We start from the raw sequence: 12,390 nt of genomic DNA on the forward strand, positions 1-12,390 counted from the left end.
ACATCTCTATCTGGTAGCCCAACTCTCAGCTGAGAAAAAAGTAAACATACTGCTTATTTACCGACCCCCTAGGGTCTGATCTGATGGGTAACAGTGACAGGTGGTGATAGGGGGTGATTGATGGGTGATTGATGGGTAATTAGTGGGTGTTTAGAGGAGAGAATAGATGTAAACGCTGTGCTTGGGTGGTGATCTGATGTCGGATCTGCGGGCGATCTATTGGTGTGGGTGGGTGATCAGATTGCCCGCAAGGGGCAGGTTAGGGGCTGATTGTTGGTTGGCAGTGACAGGGGGTGATTGATGGGTGATAGGTGATTGGCAGGTGATTGACAGGTGATCAGTGGGTTATTACAGGGAAGGACAGATGTAATTAATGCACTGGCGAATTGATAAGGGGGGGGGGGGGGTCTGAGGGCAATCTGAGCGTGTGGGCGGGTGATTGGGTGCCCGCAAGGGGCAGATTAGGGTCTGATCTGATAGGTAACAGTGACAGGTGGTGATAGGGGGTGATTGATGGGTGATTGATGGGTAATTAGTGGGTGTTTAGAGAAGATAACAGATGTAGACAGATGTAAACAATACATTTGGGAGGTAATCTGACGGCGGGTTTGCGGGCGATCTAATGGTGTGGGTGGGTGATCAGATTGCCCGCAAGGGGCAGGTTAGGGGCTGATTGATGGGTGGCAGTGACAGGGGGTGACAGGGGGTGATTGATGGGTGATAGGTGATTGGCAGGTGATTGACAGGTGATCAGTGGGTTATTACAGGGAAGAACAGATGTAATTAATGCACTGGTGAATTGATAAGGGGGGGTCAGAGGGCAATCTGAACGTGTGGGCGGGTGATTGGGTGCCCGCAAGGGGCAGATTAGGGTCTGATCTCAGGGGCGTCGCTAGCCCTGTTTTAGGGGGGCACGTGCCCCCAATCTTTCCTGGGGTGCCACGGATCTCCCGGCCGCCGCTGCCCCCTCTGTCAGCGGCTCCCTCCAGCCGCCGCCGCCGCGTCTCAGACCTCAGGATCAGGCGGCGAGCCGGCGACCAATCGTGCGGGCGCTAGGACCCAGCGCCCACACTGATATGCGGAAGTGACATCACTTCCGCATATCGAGCGGGTGCGTCCAGCGCCCGCTCGTACATCTGGTCGGGTCGCCGCTGATCCTGAGGTCTGCTGAGAGGTAGGGGGGGGAGCGGCGGCGGCTAGAGAGGGGGCCTCCCTGTCACTCACTCACTCACTCACTCACTCACTCACTCACTAAAGGGGCTCCCTGGCACGCACTCACTCCCTAAAGGGGCTCCCTGGCACTCACTCCCTAAAGGGGCTCCCTGGCACTCACTCACTCCCTAAAGGGGCTCCCTGGCACTCACTCCCTAAAGGGGCTCCCTGGCACTCACTCACTCCCTAAAGGGGCTCCCTGGCACTCACTCACTCCCTAAAGGGGCTCCCTGGCACTCACTCCCTAAAGGGGCTCCCTGTCACTCACTCAATCCCTAAAGGGGCTACCTGTCACTCACTCACTCCCTAAAGGGGCTACCTGTCACTCACTCACTCCCTAAAGGGGCTCCCTGGCACTCACTCACTCCCTAAAGGGGCTCCCTGGCACTCACTCACTCCCTAAAGGGGCTCCCTGGCAATCACTCACTCCCTAAAGGGGCTCCCTGTCACTCACTCACTCCCTAAAGGGGCTCCCTGTCACTCACTCACTCCCTAAAGGGGCTCCCCTGGCACTCACTCACTCCCTAAAGGGGCTCCCCTGGCACTCACTCACTCCCTAAAGGGGCTCCCCTGGCACTCACTCACTCCCTAAAGGGGCTCCCCTGGCACTCACTCACTCCCTAAAGGGGCTCCCCTGGCACTCACTCACTCCCTAAAGGGGCTCCCCTGGCACGCACCCACTCCCTAAAGGGGCTCCCTGGCACGCACCCACTCCCTAAAGGGGCTCCCTGGCACGCACCCACTCCCTAAAGGGGCTCCCTGTCACTCACTCACTCCCTAAAGGGGCTCCCTGGCACTCACTCACTCCCTAAAGGGGCTCCCTGGCACTCACTCACTCCCTAAAGGGGCTCCCCTGGCACTCACTCACTCCCTAAAGGGGCTCCCCTGGCACTCACTCACTCCCTAAAGGGGCTCCCCTGGCACTCACTCCCTAAAGGGGCTCCCCTGGCACGCACCCACTCCCTAAAGGGGCTCCCTGGCACGCACCCACTCCCTAAAGGGGCTCCCTGGCACGCACTCACTCACTAAAGGGGCTCCCTGGCACGCACTCACTCACTAAAGGGGCTCCCTGGCACGCACTCACTCACTAAAGGGGCTCCCTGGCACGCACTCACTCACTAAAGGGGCTCCCTGGCACTCACTCACTCCCTAAAGGGCCTCCCTGTCACTCACTCACTCCCTAAAGGGGCTCCCTGTCACTCACTCACTCCCTAAAGGGGCTCCCTGTCACTCACTCACTGCCTAAAGGGGCTCCCTGTCACTCACTCACTGCCTAAAGGGGCTCCCTGTCACTCACTCACTGCCTAAAGGGGCTCCCTGTCACTCACTCACTGCCTAAAGGGGCTTCCTGTCACTCACTCACTGCCTAAAGGGGCTTCCTGTCACTCACTCACTGCCTAAAGGGGCTCCCTGGCACTCACTCACTGCCTAAAGGGGCTTCCTGGCACTCACTCACTGCCTAAAGGGGCTTCCTGGCACTCACTCACTGCCTAAAGGGGCTTCCTGGCACTCACTCACTGCCTAAAGGGGCTCCCTGGCACTCACTCACTACCTAAAGGTGCTCCCTGTCACTCACTATCGGGGTCCCTGTCACTCACTACCTAACTGGAGGCGCCTGTCACTCACTAGCTAACCTGGGGGTCCCTGTCACTCACTACCTAACTTGGGGGGGCTACCATATTAAGGGGGCATTCTGCCTATTTATGTGAAATGCTGTCTATTTATGTGCCTCATGACTGCTGAATGTGTCTTGTTGGGAGCCTTATGATTTGTTGGGGGCCTCATGATTGCTGAATATGTCTTGTTGGGGGTCACATGATTGCTAACTGCGAGACTATGGGAAAAGCTGAATCCTTATCATATGAGACAATAGCATTAAACCTACTTTTTTAGCGTTTTAAAACAGAAAATAAAACTGGGAGGTTCTAAAAAATTGAATACATTTTTCAGGAGTAGGATGGATGAAATTGTTTATCTTCACAGTTTATTTTCAACTTGGATTTTCCATAATGTTCATGTATGAGTTAAAACGTTTGTACAGTATTTAGTTTAAATTGCTGTTGCCACTTTGCGATAGATACCGGTAAGTGACTTTTGGGTTGCAGTTTGGGCACTCGGCCTCCAAAAGGTTCGCCACCACTGTCCTAATCTGATGTCCCACCATTGCTAGGTTCATGTAAATTTGTCTCCACCCGTTACCACACCTATATTCTGGTCCATGGCCCACCCATTTTTTGGTGCGGCGCGATAAGCACGCCACACAACGTGATCGTCATATTTTTGGCACGCTAGCTGCAGTGTGCTGCCTACAGTATGTACAGTATACGCTGTTCTCTAGTGCTTGCACTGTGTGCTGATTTACCTCCAGTGTGTACAGTGTAAGGTGTTACTCTGTGCCTTTATTGATTGTAAACCAGCTGTATTGTATGCTGATCCCTGCTACTTTCAGTATGTACAGTATTAGCTGTAAAGCCTGGTACACACATACAATTTTGATTAGCCAATTTTAGCTCTGTTCATAAAATTCATTGTCTGTTGGCCCACTTACTGCACAGGGGTGGGAAATTGGGGGTCAGTGATTGACCAATCAAAATTGTATGTGCGTATACATCTTTGATCTATGCCTATACTGATTGTAAATGATCGAAATAAAGGACAGGGGGCTCCGTCCAATATTTCGATGGGCAGGCCCGTTATCCGTAGCTTACACCGCTGCTAAGTTCATGTACACTTGGCCCCACCCATGGCCACGCCCACTCACCGCATGGCCACGCCCATTTTTTGCCTCCCCTCCCCTCCTGGTGCCCACAGGTGCCACTGATCTCCAGGGACCCTAGAAACGCCCCTGTCTGATCTGATAGGTAAAAGTGACAGGTGGTGATAGGGGGTGATTGATGGGTGATTGATGGGTAATTAGTGGGTGTTTAGAGGAGAGAATAGATGTAAACAATGGATTTGGGAGGTGATCTGATGTCGGATCTGCGGGCGATCTATTGGTGTGGGGGGGGGGTGATCAGATTGCCTGCAAGGGGCAGGTTAGGGGCTGATTGATGGGTGGCAGTGACAGGGGGTGATTGACGGGTGATTGACAGGTGATTGACAGGTGATTGACAGGTGATCAGGGGGGATAGATGCATACAGTACATGGGGGGGGGGTCTGGGGAGAATCTGAGGGGTGGGGGGGGGGTGATCAGGAGGGAGCAGGGGGCAGGGGGGGGGATAAAAAAAATAGCGTTGACAGATAGTGACAGGGAGTGATTGATGGGTGATTAAGGGGGTGATTGGGTGCAAACAGGGGTCTGGGGGGTGGGCAGGGGGGGGTCTGATGGGTGCTGTGGGCGATCTGGGGCAGGGGGGGGGGAAATCAGTGTGCTTGGTGCAGACTAGGGTGGCTGCAGCCTGCTCTGGTGGTCCCTCGGACACTGGGACCACCAGGGCAGGAGGCAGCCTGTATAATACACTTTGAAAACATTACAAAGTGTATTATACACTTTGTATGCGGTGATCGTCGGGTTAACATCCCGCCGGCGCTTCCGTATGGCCGGCGGGATGTAGCGGCGGGTGAGCGGCGCCGGCGGAGGTGGAGGATCGCGTCACGGATGACGCGATCGCTCCGCCCATGCCCCTACAAGGACCGCCGCCATTTGTCTATACGGCGGTCCTTGCGGGGTCCACTTCCCGGCCGCCTCTGTGCGTTAGGCGGTCGGGAAGTGGTTAACAGACTACAAGAGTACTGTGACATAGATGGCATTGTTCTCCGGTGGTTCAACTCCTTCCTGGCTGGCAGAACACAAAGGGTAGCTTTAGGGCCCTTCCTCTCCAACCCTGTACCACTAAAATTTGGTGTACCCCAGGGCACAATATTTACCCTTTACTTTTCACCATATACATGCTGCCACTTGGAGAAATCATACACAAACATGGCCTGACATATCATTGCTATGCTGATGACTCCCAGCTATATTTGTCATTCAAACCTGGCGTCGCAAACCCTACTTTACAAATAAACGCATGTTTAGCTGAGCTTCAGGAGTGGATGAATAATAACTGGCTAAAACTTAATGCTGACAAAACTGAGGTTCTTGTTATTGAAGGTCAGGGATCAACAGCAAAGCAGCCCCAGTCTCAACCAACACCTCTAAGGATAGGGAGCTCGGACCTGAACAACTCAGACTGTGTGCACAGCCTGGGAGTACTGATTGATGGAAAATTAAGCTTCAGGAATCAAATCCCAGCTGTTGTGAAACATTCCTTCTTTCACCTAAGGAATATTGCAAAGATTAAACACCTCATTCCTGCAGAGGATCTTCCAACCTTAGTTCATGCCTTCGTCACATCAAGGTTGGACTACTGCAATCTTAGGTGCGAAAAAAAGACACAGGAACACCGGGAGCCCAGTATAGTGCAGTATCGTCTGGTTAGGTTAGGTTATTATGAGAGATAGTATATATATACTCACAAATGTGGGTTGCACATCAGGCAACCACTGTTGAACGCATGTGAGGAAGTACCGTCCTCACTCGGCCTTTTCCTTAAGATAGATCTCATGGTCGCAGCTCCAAAACAAAAAACAGTCTTTTAACTCAATTGAGGTACAAGACTAAGCGGACTCCTCTTCGGGAGCCCGCTATGAATGGTAGATAAGGGTAGGAGGCGCCCAAGGTATAGCTAATATCACTATAATTAGGTAAGAGCTTCTTACCTTATTCCAATCAGATTTCAAATAATGAACGTTTCTCAAAAAGGTAGATAGATTTTAATATGCACATCAGACAACGCGTTTCGCTGAAACAATCCGCTTCATCAGGTCAAATTCAAGTGCCTAAAAATATATACATTTGACAGAGGCTCAGGATCTTGTATACAGTACCAATCAAAATAAATTAAATTATAAACTTATAAGCTTAAAGTAAAACATTGTAATGTATATTTAAAAAACGTATTCCCAATTGAACTTTAAAAAACACATAGTATTCCCCATGTCTAAAACGGTAGTCACACAATATTCCCCATGTCTAAATCGGTAGTCTCGGTGGTCCCCTGTAGGGAAGGGATACCACCCGTAAGTGCCACGCACCCTGCCGGGCCCCGCGCGGGCAAATGCGCACACACACAACAAATATATGCACACGTGTCCGCACGGAGCCCCGACAGTCCGCACAACACCCACACATGAGCAGCCCACAGAGGAGGCTCCCTAATTATAATTATTTAGTAAATACAGAGAAATGACACAAATTACACACCCATATATTTTCTCTAAGGGACCCAAATAGTAGTGGGTGGAGATAAGGGAAGGTATCATTTACCTACATATATGTGTGTACACAAGAGCCACCTCAAAGTTATAGCAGAGTCATATGCAAAAAAATACATGCAAGAAAAAAGATGACAAAAAAGGGGGTTAGGTTAGGTACATCTGTAAGTATGGCCAGATAAGTAAACCAACTACAGAAAAATACGTAGAGAACAACCAGAAAAGTAATCCTATCGTCCCTTACCTTCAAGGTTAGAACTGTGCCAATGAGCCTGGGCGCCTGTGTGTGGTCGCCAGCGAGGCAGAGGTTTAAATGTATGCTGGCTGTTTACCTAGCCGCGCGAGCGGCCGGAAGGACGTGGTGGGTACTGGACGTGACGTCACGGAAGTACGTATGTCACGTGGCGTATGATGGAACGCATGGGTTCCGCATATCACGTAGCGGCTTGTGTATAATGGGACGCAGAAGTAGCCGCAGGAAAGGGGATTTCGGCGGCCATTTTCCCGGAGCCTCTTTGATTTCCTGTTTGGGAGAAGATAGCAACGGCCATTAGACAGGAGCCTCTTTTATCAGTGGTAGCCGCGGCCATCCCCCAGAGGACACCTGGAGGCCTATATATATGAAAAAAGGGGGAGGGGTATCTGGTTATAATAGTGGACACTAATTTGGGCAAGAGTAACCAAATTAATTATATGTATATGCATATTGATTATATGTAAAGGTGTATGTCTATAAAAAAGAGAGAAGAATCTATCTGTAAACATTATTACATAGGGGGAGTCCTGTATAAAAACATACATACATATATATATATATGCATGCATATATGGCCCTAAAGGTAAACATCTTTTTAAAAATAGATAAGAAAATAGGCATGGAACCAACCCCACTATTGCCACATAACACCAACCCTGTGTTCACTCCACTGGCTACCGATAAAATTGAGAATTTTGTTTAATATTGGCTTACTGACATTCAAATCCTTGCACAATTTGGGCCCAGGATACCTGATGGACTTGCTGCAACTGCATTACACCCCCCACAATCTTAGATCAAAAGAATAGAACACATTGGACACCCCCAGAGTCCACCTCAAAACCTTTGGAGACAGAGCCTTCTGTCATGCTGCCCCTAAACTTTGGAACTCCCTGCCACACGCAATCAGGACAGCCCCATCCCTGGAAGAATTTAAGACTAAACTGAAAACCCACCTCTTCAGTCTGACATTTATGAACACCTGACTATCTCCTCTGTAACACAGTCCAGCCTGCAACCCTGTATTGATCTGAGACACAACTATGCGCTTTGAGTCCTATGGGAGAAAAGCGATTTACAAATGTTATTGTATTGTATAATGTCGTCAAAACTTGTACAGGAGCAGAGTAAGCCGTATTGGCTTTTCCTTGGGCCCAAATCTCCCGGCGGCTGTATAATAGGTATGCTCCATATGCCTCTTGTCCTCTAATCACTATTACAACTTTCGAAGTAGATGAAAAAAATCTACTCTTATCCTTGCATCTCATCCTTTTTACAGATCGAGACATAGAGAACCAGGACAAAGTCCTCCAGCACCCAAGGCTGAGCCCCTCCATCCCTCCCACCCCGGCCATCACAAACTGATTGCTATTAGACTAATGCGCGCCCCCCCCCAAACACCTTAATCTCTAGTTATCTGGCTTGCAGCCACTGCCATGTATCCCTTTTTATTTCTGCTCTCTGCTTAAAACACAACATGGGAATCATAGCTTATTGAGTTGTGTGCCCCCTCCTACACTGCACCTGAGGCTGGAGCCTTTCTTGCCTCTGCCTCATCTCAGCCCTGTCTTCAAGTCTGATGTCCCCAGTTGTATCCAATTTATATGATGCTATGCTATATGGCACATTTAACATACATGCTCATACATTCATCAGCATCAAATTACATCTGCCTTATGTCTGCTCATATAGCCATGTTGTTACGGTCCTTCGGTTGTATGTTGTCACTACCCTGTCAAACAAACTAAAGAGAACTGGACTCAATACTGACCCATGTGAGACTCAATAATTAACACTGCCCCACTTTGACTATTACCCAATTAATATTATTCCATGACTTATGTCACTTATGGCTGGTACCCACTACTAGCGCTTTGTGGAATCACAAAGCACCCACTATTCTATTTGCTAAAATTGCAGTAGTTCTGCAATCACTTATTGTAGCCACTTATGTGATCACTTACAAAATGCTGCAAGCAGAGTTTTGTGATTAGTCTGCGATCACAATGCTGCTAGTGGGGCCACCCATAGTATTAATCCACTGTCATAGCGATATACTAATCGCAGGTGCTACCAAAGCACTCCCAGTGGGTCCCAGTCCTTATAGCAGTATAGACGAATATTCTTCCCATCCCAGTATCCTCAGCTTCTACACTAGGCAATTGTAGTGTCAAAAGGATAGTCCAAGTGTCCTACGTTTATTGTTTTTCCAAAATCTAAACTTGCATTCACCACTTCATATTAACATTTTGGTCAGACTACAGTACACTTATCTGTTTTAAATCCATGCTGATAAACAGAAATTGGATCAGTTTGTGCTATATAGTATACCCACTGGCACCAACAGACATCTCCCTCACCCCAGCAGGAGGCAGGAGCACAATAAGTGCATTGGTTTGTTCATCTTGAACTTTATTGATGTTACATTGCTGTTCATCATCAAACTTGTACACTTGCCATGCATGATTAAAGCTACAGTGCCAGACTATTTTCTCTTCATCATTGTTTTTACTCTTGGACTGCACTTGTCTAGAGCACGTAGCTACTGCTGAGGGTTGTACTATAGCAGCATTCCATTGCATTTTGCCATCATCCACGCATTAATACTGAGTGCCTACCCACTTTCTCCTTTTTTTTTTACATAGTATTGTATCGTGAGCCTGAGGGTTCCTTTAAACAGTTTACACACAACTGATGCTAAGCTTTCATATGCTGTATCTGCTGTATGCCAGTCATATTGCATTTAGCTAACATTGCCTGGAAAAAAGGCAGGAGGGGATTATAGTCAAACAGAACTGTGTCCACTGAATGGGATAACTTAATTTACTGTATGTACAAATGAACTACATTTTATTAACAAGGCAGTAAGGCTGGCAAACATATTTATTAACCACTTAACCAGTTCTCCCCCAAGGGTTTTTACCCTAACGGACCAGAGCAATTTTCACCTTTCAGCGCTCCTCCCTTTCATTTGCCAATAACTTTTTTCACTACTTATCACAGCAAATTGATCAATACCTTGTTTTTTGCCACTAAATAGGCTTTTTGGGGGTGATATTTATTTTTAGTAATAACTTTTCTTTTTATGTATTTCAAAGGGAAAAACAAGGGAAAAAATGAAAAAATACACTATTTCTCCAATTTCATCCCCTATAGTTTTAAAATAAACACTGACACTGTACATAAAACCCACACATTTTATCTGCCTATTTGTCCTGGTTATCACAAGATATACATTATGTCCCTAGTACAAAGTATGGTGACAATATATTATTTGGAAATAAAGGTGTATTTTTTCTATGTTGTGTTTTTTGTTTTCTCATTGCATACTACTAATGAATTCAAGCTCTTATTTGCAAATATAACAGTATTACCCCCTTATAGCAGACACATTTAAAAAGCTGAGTCCCTAAGGTAACTATTTATGCATTCTCTTTTCAATTCTGTCACTTTTGGTGTTTTTTTTCAAGTGTTTTATTTTGGTACAGAATATATGGAAATAATTTTATTGCTTCTCATTTACTTTGCCAAAAAACAAAAATCAGATGACACATGCATAATCTCTCAAACACCCCAAATTCTCCTCTCTTGCTTGTCAAAGTTAAAATGATACCCTATGCACATCATCAGATAGCGTTTTGGCCACATAATACACTGTTAATCATGAGCAGCGCCAATATATTTTTCAAGGCCATTTTTTACACCAGGAACAATACAGTCATTCTTTCCTAGCAAAACCCCTTGAGTCTCAGAACATTTGATACAGGTCATAAATGATACCATTCTGAAAACTAGAGAACCATTCCTACTCAGAAATACATATTTTGTAACATTTGCACTTCTGTGGTTTTGCTGAAATTGCACTATAACTTTGAAAATGGCATTTTTTTACAGTTTTTTTTTTTCACTTTGGCACGAAAAGACAATTCAAATGACATATGCATTATCTCTCAAACACCCCAAATTCTCTTCTCTTGCTTGTCATGGTTAAAATGATACCCTCTATACATTATCAGATAGCTTTTTGGCCACACAATACACTATTAACCATGAACAGCACCAATGGATTTTTCTAGGCCCTATTTTTACCAAATGTAACAATGTAATTCTTTCTTCTCAAAGCCCCAGAAGTGTAAGACCATTCAATAAAAGACACAAATGTTATCATTCTAGAGACCCCGACCTACTCAGATATTTTGTTTGGAACTCACCATTGCAGGTCTAGCAGGATGGAGACAATCCAGAGGTCATATGCCAAGGCAAGCCAGTGGTCAGAAGATGGGGGTGGTCTGCAGAGGCTAACACTCTTGCCTTGCAGCAGAAAGTCCAAGTGGGAAAAAACTATTTGCAAGTTGTAGGAGTCTTGGGCTTCCTCCAAACTTCTGGGTTTCCTCCCGCACCCCAAAAAATGTGGGAATGTGAACTAGTGAGCATCTTTGAGGGACAGTAAATGGTAAATAAAAGTAGAGAGGAAATATTAAAGTCCAGTGAAAATTTAGGGTAATAAAAAAATAAAATAAAATCTAATAGCTGCTGAGGGAATGATATCCCTCAAAGCAACCGACAACACAGAGTCCCGGCTGTGAGGGGCACTTTGGGCAGTAGTATCTGCTGTCACTCCACCTCTTGTTCTTGGTGCACACCCAGATCGTTTCCATGGCTTCTTCTTAATTGGGTTCGGGGGGGATCCATAATGTTTATGCTTTCATTAATCAGTGATCTTAAAACTTCTCACATAAACGGGAGGTAGCTGTCACCGTAGCCTGTCTTTTTAAAAAGCACAAAAGCATTGTGCATGGCCATTTTCAGGAGGTAAAAAAAACCCACTTTTTTGCACCAGGCCTTATTAAAAAAAAAAAAAAAAAAGTAGTAGGAGAGCATTTGATCTGCAAGATCCACCGCACCAATGTTTCTTGTGTAGTCGACCAATGCCACTGGCTTCTAGATCGGCTCTCTGGAGGTTGTGACAGGAACCATTTCTCCATTATGAATGGATGTCAGGTCCATGATGTCTCTCTTGTCACTATATTTTACAGGCAGGAGCTCACCACTTCTGAGACTGTAAGATTCCCCTTTAGTTATTTTTTTATTAACCACCTGTGGTGGGGGGCCTATGCGGTTTGGCCTCACCGTCCCACAGGCACCAGTCTCTGCGGAATATAAAAAATTGAAAAGGGGAATGCTGGTGTAAAAATTATCCACGTACACATGATAGCCTTGGTGGAGGAGTGGGTTGGCTAGTTCTGCCACAATTTTCCCACTGGTTGGCATGTACGGCGGGCACCCAGCTGGCTGTAAATGGCTATCTTTGCCCTCATACAGTAAAAAAGCATATGTGTAGTCACTGCTGCTCTCACATAGCTTATAAAATCTCACCCCATACTTTGCAGCCTTACTTGGGACATATTGCTTTATCCCTAATCTGCCATGGATGGGTAGGAGGGATTCATCCACTGCAACATCTCTCTCTGGGGTGTACACCTCACTAAATTTTGTACTGAGGTGGGTAAGGATGGGCCTCAGTTTAAAAAGCTTATCATAGGCAGGATCATCTCTGGGGACATTTTCTGAATTATCAACAAAGTGCAGGCATTTCATAAGAGCCTCATAACGCTATCTGCTCATTGAATCTGAAAACAGGGGTGTGCTGTGCTTTAAGTCCTTA

At 46.7% G+C, this 12,390-nt stretch overlaps 1 long non-coding RNA gene across 1 annotated transcript in view; it reads right to left on the reverse strand.

The window, feature by feature from the left end:
* Window positions 1-5,920: 5,920 nt before the first annotated feature.
* Window positions 5,921-12,390, reverse strand: part of LOC137528333 (uncharacterized) — a 147,662-nt gene continuing 141,192 nt past the window's right edge. The window contains exon 3 of the long non-coding RNA XR_011023366.1: window positions 5,921-6,034. This is a non-coding gene — a long non-coding RNA (uncharacterized lncRNA). The remainder of the gene's footprint in view (window positions 6,035-12,390) is intronic.

Source organism: Hyperolius riggenbachi, chromosome 8 (genome assembly GCF_040937935.1).
Source record: "Hyperolius riggenbachi isolate aHypRig1 chromosome 8, aHypRig1.pri, whole genome shotgun sequence".
In the NCBI taxonomy this organism is placed as follows: domain Eukaryota; kingdom Metazoa; phylum Chordata; class Amphibia; order Anura; family Hyperoliidae; genus Hyperolius; species Hyperolius riggenbachi.